At 46.6% G+C, this 6,461-nt stretch overlaps 1 pseudogene; it reads left to right on the top strand.

Moving 5' to 3' along the window:
* Window positions 1–2,677: 2,677 nt before the first annotated feature.
* On the top strand, window positions 2,678–3,884 carry LOC101640036 (annotated as a pseudogene).
* The last annotated feature ends 2,577 nt before the right edge of the window (window positions 3,885–6,461 follow it).

Genomic DNA, 6,461 nt, shown 5'->3' with positions numbered 1-6,461 from the left:
AATGTGCTTGACACAATGGATGGATGGATGGATTGTAATAAGAGTTGCATGAGCCCCCAATAAAATGATTTTTTTTAAAAAGACACTTCATTGAAGTTAAACCCTCTATAATAATGGCAGAAATTAAGTCTGGAAATGCATAGGTATTCACAGGTTCAAACATATGCAAATCAAGAAATTGGGTTGACATCTTAAAATCAGGTAAGACTAGCAGGGAAATTACAGGCAGTCCCAGTAACACTCCCAAGCACAGCACCCTCCAATAACTACTGCCATTGATTATTAGCAAAAAAAAAATAAAAACTTTTCACATGCATATAAAATTAGAACCCAAATGTAACAAGGTAAATAACACACTACAGTATTTAAATTATATTTAGCTTACACAGCTGAAGTCGTATTTATGAACACATACAACATTTAGATGTATGTTAACCAGGCATTGTGAGCATAAGAGCTGTAGACCTGAAGTATCTTCTGACCTTGAGATTTAAAGTTGCTAATCATTAAAGGCATTTCCCGCAACACTATATATTTCATGATTTTAAATTTTGCTTAAGGTACTTAAGGGGATTGTATGTAGTAGACTATCAGAAGTAAAAAACAAATGGACGAAGCTCTTTGGTTACAGATTAGAAAGTGCTTCTTTAGTTTAGAGATGATCATTAACAAGCAGACCTAAACATCTGAGGAAAGGGCCACTGGGATTGTGTGATCAAAAGACCCCAGAATTACCAGAGACAGCGAGTGAGGGGGTGAGCAGGTGGGGAGCACAGCTGGAAAGGAAGGAAAGTAAAGAACTAGCTAACTCCATAATTTGGCCCAAAAAGTGATGGAACCTGATGCCTTAGTGTTATTAGCACCATGCTCTAACCAACCAAGTTAAATGGTCACAGGCTGAGTAATTCTTTTCTTCTTAAGAAAAGAACAACAGAAAAGTGGGTGAAGGGAGGCAGCGGGCAGTGTAAGAATGAAAAATTTAATAATCTATAAGTTGTCATGTGTTTGTGAGAGGGGAGGGGGGAGGGAGGGGGAAAATGAGCTGATATCAAGGGCTCAAGTAGAAAGAAAACGTTTTGAAAATGATGGCCACAGGTATAGAAATGTGCTTGCCACGATGGGTTTATGTGTGGATTGTGATAAGAGCTGTAAGAGCTCCCAATAAAATGATTTAGAAAGAAAACAATCGATGAATGACAACCAAATGACATTGCCTGTGCAAATTTTTCTGGGAAAAACAATCCAAAAGACCTATAACAAATCTAACCAACCTGTAAAATAAAGCCAAACCAAACAAAAAATGTCTGTTTTTTCTATTTTCACGGGGAAAGGAAAAAGACAAAGATCTCTTACTTTGTTAACTGTGGGGGGCTAGCCTTTCCCCCCACAAATGAATTTTTTATATAAAAGGGGAAATGTGGGAAACAGAAAGATTTCTCCCAAGTTGTCTCCACCAAATACATGCCAAACTTAGCTGCTTGCTACATGTGGCAAATGACTATACACTTGGAGGGCAACAGAAGTAGGTCAGGGGTTATTCTCTCTAAGGGTTATCATCCAGAGGAAGCAGCTAAGTTTGGCGTACATTTGAGGGAGACAACTTGTGAGAAATCGTTCTGTTTTCCACAGTTAACAATGAACCCTTCTCTGAGGGGAAATGCAGTCTTTCTCAAATGACCAATTTTGATCCGACAGGATTCAGATCAGCATCCGTGACCAGCTCCCTAAATCCCTAGTCCAGAGGGGGTCCAGGGCAAACATGGAGCTGCTCAAAGCGTTGGATCCCGGAGGTGGCTGCACTCCAAGGATGCGCTCCAGCTTTGCTGCGGGGATGCTTCTCTGCTCCAGACATCATTATTGGGAGACACGTTACCGCTCCTCGGAGCTCTCTGGACTTGTTCGCTTCTGCTCCCTGGACTGGGGGGGTGGGGGGGTACCAAGTCACTGCCTCTCTCCTGAATCCCAAAAGCAGAACCCAATCCCCCCAAACTGATGACAAGTATCTATGGCAAGTATGAAGGAGCATCCCACTTTCTTTTGCATCCTCGAGAGCAGTAAGGACTTCTGCACCTGTAGCCTTGAGATGATCTTGAAAACTTCAACCGAGTACAGCCAAAGTGCTCCTTAGAGGCAAGGATGGTGAGACTCATCTTACAGACTTTGGACATGTTGTCAGCAGAGACCACATCATGTTTGGGCATTTGGAACACTCCAGGGGCAGTGAGGTATATGGGAAATTCTTGCAAAAGAAGTACAAACGCTTGGAGCGCTGTGGGGAACCTCGGAGGAAACAAAGAAAAAGGTTCGGTTTCAAGACGTCTTTGAGATGTCTGCTCTCCGATGTGGCTGAAGCTCAGCATCAGGGGACAGAGTTGCACTTCTAACTGAGGAAACTCACAGCTGCAGGCTGAGCCTCTAATGGGCTGGGAGGATCTGCTCTGCTTGGCAAAATTCGATTCTCTGGGGGGAAATGCTGGCCAAAGGGGGCTTTTCCTGGTGAATCAACAAACGTGGAGACACTTGTTGAAAAGTTTGAATCTGAGCAGTTGCCTCACAGATCAACACATGACTTCAGATTTAAAAGGATAGAAAGATTTTAAAAATTACTGCCCAGCATTCTTGGGTATCTGGACTATACCTAAAAACGTGGGGAGCTCAGGCTTACTATTCTGCAGCCATGAAGTTTGAGTGTGGTGGTCCCCAGAGACTGAGGTGTGGGATCCTGACATTCCAGCCAATCATGGAAGAATTCAAAGATTTCAACAAATACATTGCTCACATGGAATCCCAAGGTGCACACCGAGCAGGCGTGGCTAAGATCATTCCTCCCAAGGAATGAAGAGCCAGACAGAACTACGAGGACATCAGTGACATCCTGATAGCCGCACCCTTGCAGCAGGTGGCCTCCAGGGCGGGGTGGGGTCTTTACTCAGTACCACAAAAAGAAGAAAGCCATGACCATGGGGGAGTATCGTCACTTGGCCAACAGTGACAAATACCGCGCTCCCCAACACCTGGACTTTGACAATTTGGGGAGGAAGTATTGGAAGAATTGCTTCTACCATGTCCTGATCTACGGGGCTGACATCAGCGGCTCCTTATTTGATGAGACCACTGAACACTGGAACTTGGGGAACCTGGGCACTGTTCAGTACCTGCTGGAGCAAGAGTGTGGCGTTGTCATCGAAGGCGTCAACGCGCCCTACCTGTACTTTGGGATGTGGAAGACCACCTTCGCTTGGCACATAGAAGACATGGACCAGTACAGCATCAACTACCAAAACGTGGTACACGGTGCCCCCGGAGCACAGCACGGAGGCCGCCTGGAGCGCCTGGCCAGGCAGGCAGCTTTTCTCGGGCAGTTCGGGGAGCTGTGCGGCCTTCCTGCGGCACAAGGTGGCACTCATTTCGCCCACCGTGCTCAGGGAGAATGGCATCCCCTTTGGGCGGGTCACCCAGGAGCCTAGGGAGTTCATGGTGACTTTCCCCTATGGCTACCACGTGGGCTTCAACCACGGCTTCAACTGTGCCCAATTCATCAACTTCACCACCACCTCCGCTGGGTGGATTACGGCAAAGCGGCCTCGCAGTGCACCTGTGGGGAGGCCAGGGTCTCGTTTTCCATGGACGTCTTTGTGGGCATCCTGCAACCCAAGCGCTACGAGCTGTGGAAGCAGGGCTAGGACCGGGCTGTCGTGGACCACAGGGAGCCCAAGGCGCTGCGATCCCGGAAGGACGTCCACTCCCCTGGTCGAGCCAAGCTGGGCCTGCGGCTCCGCCGGCCTTTGCAGGGTGCCGTCCTGCCCTCGCGCGCGCGCTCTGGCTGTGGGCAGGAGTCCCAACCGTCGTCGAGCCCTCGTGCACCCTGCACCCATGAGCTCTAACAGCCTGTGGGGCCGCTGTGCAGCCTGGGGCCGCCGTCACCACTCGCAGTCCCGCAGAATCCGACCTGACCCCCAGGACTTCAGATCTACCTGTCCAGCATCTCCAGCCTCCACCAGTTAGACCTCGTGGCCGGCCACCTCCCAGGGCTGAGGAGCAGCCCATCAAAGCCAGGGCCAAGAGGCATAGAGCAGGAAGTCTCAGCCCCTTCCAGGGAAAGAACCTTCCATAGAGGACACTACACCTCTGAGTCTTGGACCCCAGAATCCTGCTAAAGTATCCAGGTGCTGTGGTGACCCTGATCTTCAACCCTGGGGGCTCCCACTGCATCATGAGTCTCTCAGGCATCCTGGGCCACTCCCTGACTGTGTTCTGATGACTCCTTCCACTGACATGGCTTTGAGAAAATTCACGGGTGAAGCTAAGGTCCTGCCCAAAGTTGTTGCCAAAGACCACTCCTAAGCCTCTAAGGTCCTGCCCACATTGAAGTTTCCAAAATGTACTGACTGTGGTTCTTGGGGACAAATTCAATAGGTGTAGCTGCACCTCGCAGGTCCTGATGATGGTTGCTATCCTCTGAGCCCAGGTCAATAGAAGATCCTGTCCCTTGTGGCTGTACCTCTGACCGTGCCATCCTCAGGACAAACACCAGCTCTCAGCTGAGCTTCCACTTGGGGCTGGGTCTCCCCCAAGGGAGACCCATTTACCTCACCTCCTAGTAATGGCAACTTCCTAGGCTGCCTGATCCTTTTCATAATATGACAAGACAACCGGTGGCCATTGAAGTGGATCTCCCCAATGGTAAGGCTACACTAGGATATTGCAGTACTTCTCAGGGACCCTCAGACCACTGCTGGACGGTTCTCTGTGTGTTTTGTATGTACCAAGACTTGGATGTCATCCTCAGAATAGCTCCCTGGTCTAGATGTGTGTGTCCAGTCTAGTTGGACTCGTGGCAATCCCAAGTATGAACAAGTAGAACTGATTCTTGGGCTTTCTTGGCTGTAATCTGTAAGGGGGTAGACTGATAGGTCTTTCTTTTAGGATGCAGCTGGTAGGTTCAAACTGCCAAACTTTAGAGACAACCCCCACCCCCACCCCCAATAGTCAGGACCAACATTGGATGATGCTGAGAATCTGATTGAGGCATTGACTTCATTCTAAAATGCATCTGGGCTTTGGAGACACGGACTCAGGCGCTTGCATTGCCACATACCCAATACAACTTCAGAAACTTCTTACGTTCAGTCCACCAGCCAGGCCACTGTGCACAAACAGACCAGAACCTCTGACCAATGGAGTCTGCCAGCCAGTTCAGGGCTCAGAGATGTTGTACTGGTGCTTATTAGATTCCTTATTTTTAGTGTATATATGGTAGGGGAATAAAACACCTTAAATTATACTGTGAAAAGCAGAATTATATAAAAGAGAGAAATGTAAAGAAAGTGACTCATCACCTATCGAGATAGCCTAAGAAGTAGGTTGCACCCAATGGCCACATTAACCATTCTGATGGTTACTACAGGGCCACTGCAGATTTCCAAGATAAAGTGGGAGGGAGAAAATAGCAGGAAAAAAAATCATAAAAGGTCAGGTTTACAGGACCTTTTTGAACTATTTTGAACTGAACTTTGAATGGAAACGAATTCTGTAGGTCATGTTTCAACAAAATGACCAACTGACTCACAAACAATTACCAGTGGACTCATATAAAATAAATAATATCACCGATGGAAAAAAGAAAAAGAAAAAATTATCCTCTCACTTCTTCTGAGCACCAATGAACAGGTTAGCTGAACTAGTGAAATGCCTGCCTGGGCATGGTGCTCTTTACAAAACTATATGGGACCAAATTAAAACAACAACTCCTACATTAGAACCTTAGGGTGCAGAGTGTTTGTGCTAATACAAAAGAAACAGCTAAGGGAAGGAGGGTGAGAATGATTACACACCCTGGAAAACATGATGTGTATACTCTCAACAAAATGAAAAAAAAATTTAATTAATGGAAAAGAATTATCCTAGGAGTTGTGAGCAAGACTTGAGCAGCCATTTTTATAGAGTCAGTGGCTTTTGAGTAGAATCGATTTTGTTATACATTTATTAGTGTGTGTTTGGGCTGTTTCCAAGAGTTTAAAGGTTTTGAGTGTTATTTACTATTTGAAATCTGCTTGGAGTTAAATTGACCCCTCCAGCTTTCTCAGTCAATGCATACCATTGATAAGCAGTGAGTTGCAAATTAGTTACCAAGGCAACAGATTATAGAATGTTTTTTTCTGTACTCCCCATTTTCTGTACTCCCTATGCCTGATGGCTTTTTGTAACCTGCCATGTAGCTTAATAATTATAACCCATCTACATGTAATTTATGACTAATATTGTTAGAAGAGGGGTCCAGTGACCTAGTGGTTACCAGCTGGGTTCCTAAGAGAGAGATCAGCAGTTTGAAACCACCACCCACTGCAGGCAAGAGTGACAGCCTTGGATCAAAAAGTATAGCGTCTGGGGTCTTAAAGGCTTGAAGGTAATCAAGCGGCCATCAAGCTCAGAAGCAACAAAGCCCACATGGAAGAAGCACA

The sequence above is a fragment of the Echinops telfairi genome, unplaced genomic scaffold, assembly GCF_000313985.2.
Source record: "Echinops telfairi isolate 266 unplaced genomic scaffold, ASM31398v2 ScPeMD7_5868;HRSCAF=6743_0, whole genome shotgun sequence".
NCBI lineage: Eukaryota > Metazoa > Chordata > Mammalia > Afrosoricida > Tenrecidae > Echinops > Echinops telfairi.
Note: the sequence above shows the minus strand (reverse complement) of the source record. Positions and strands in the feature narration are given on the sequence as shown.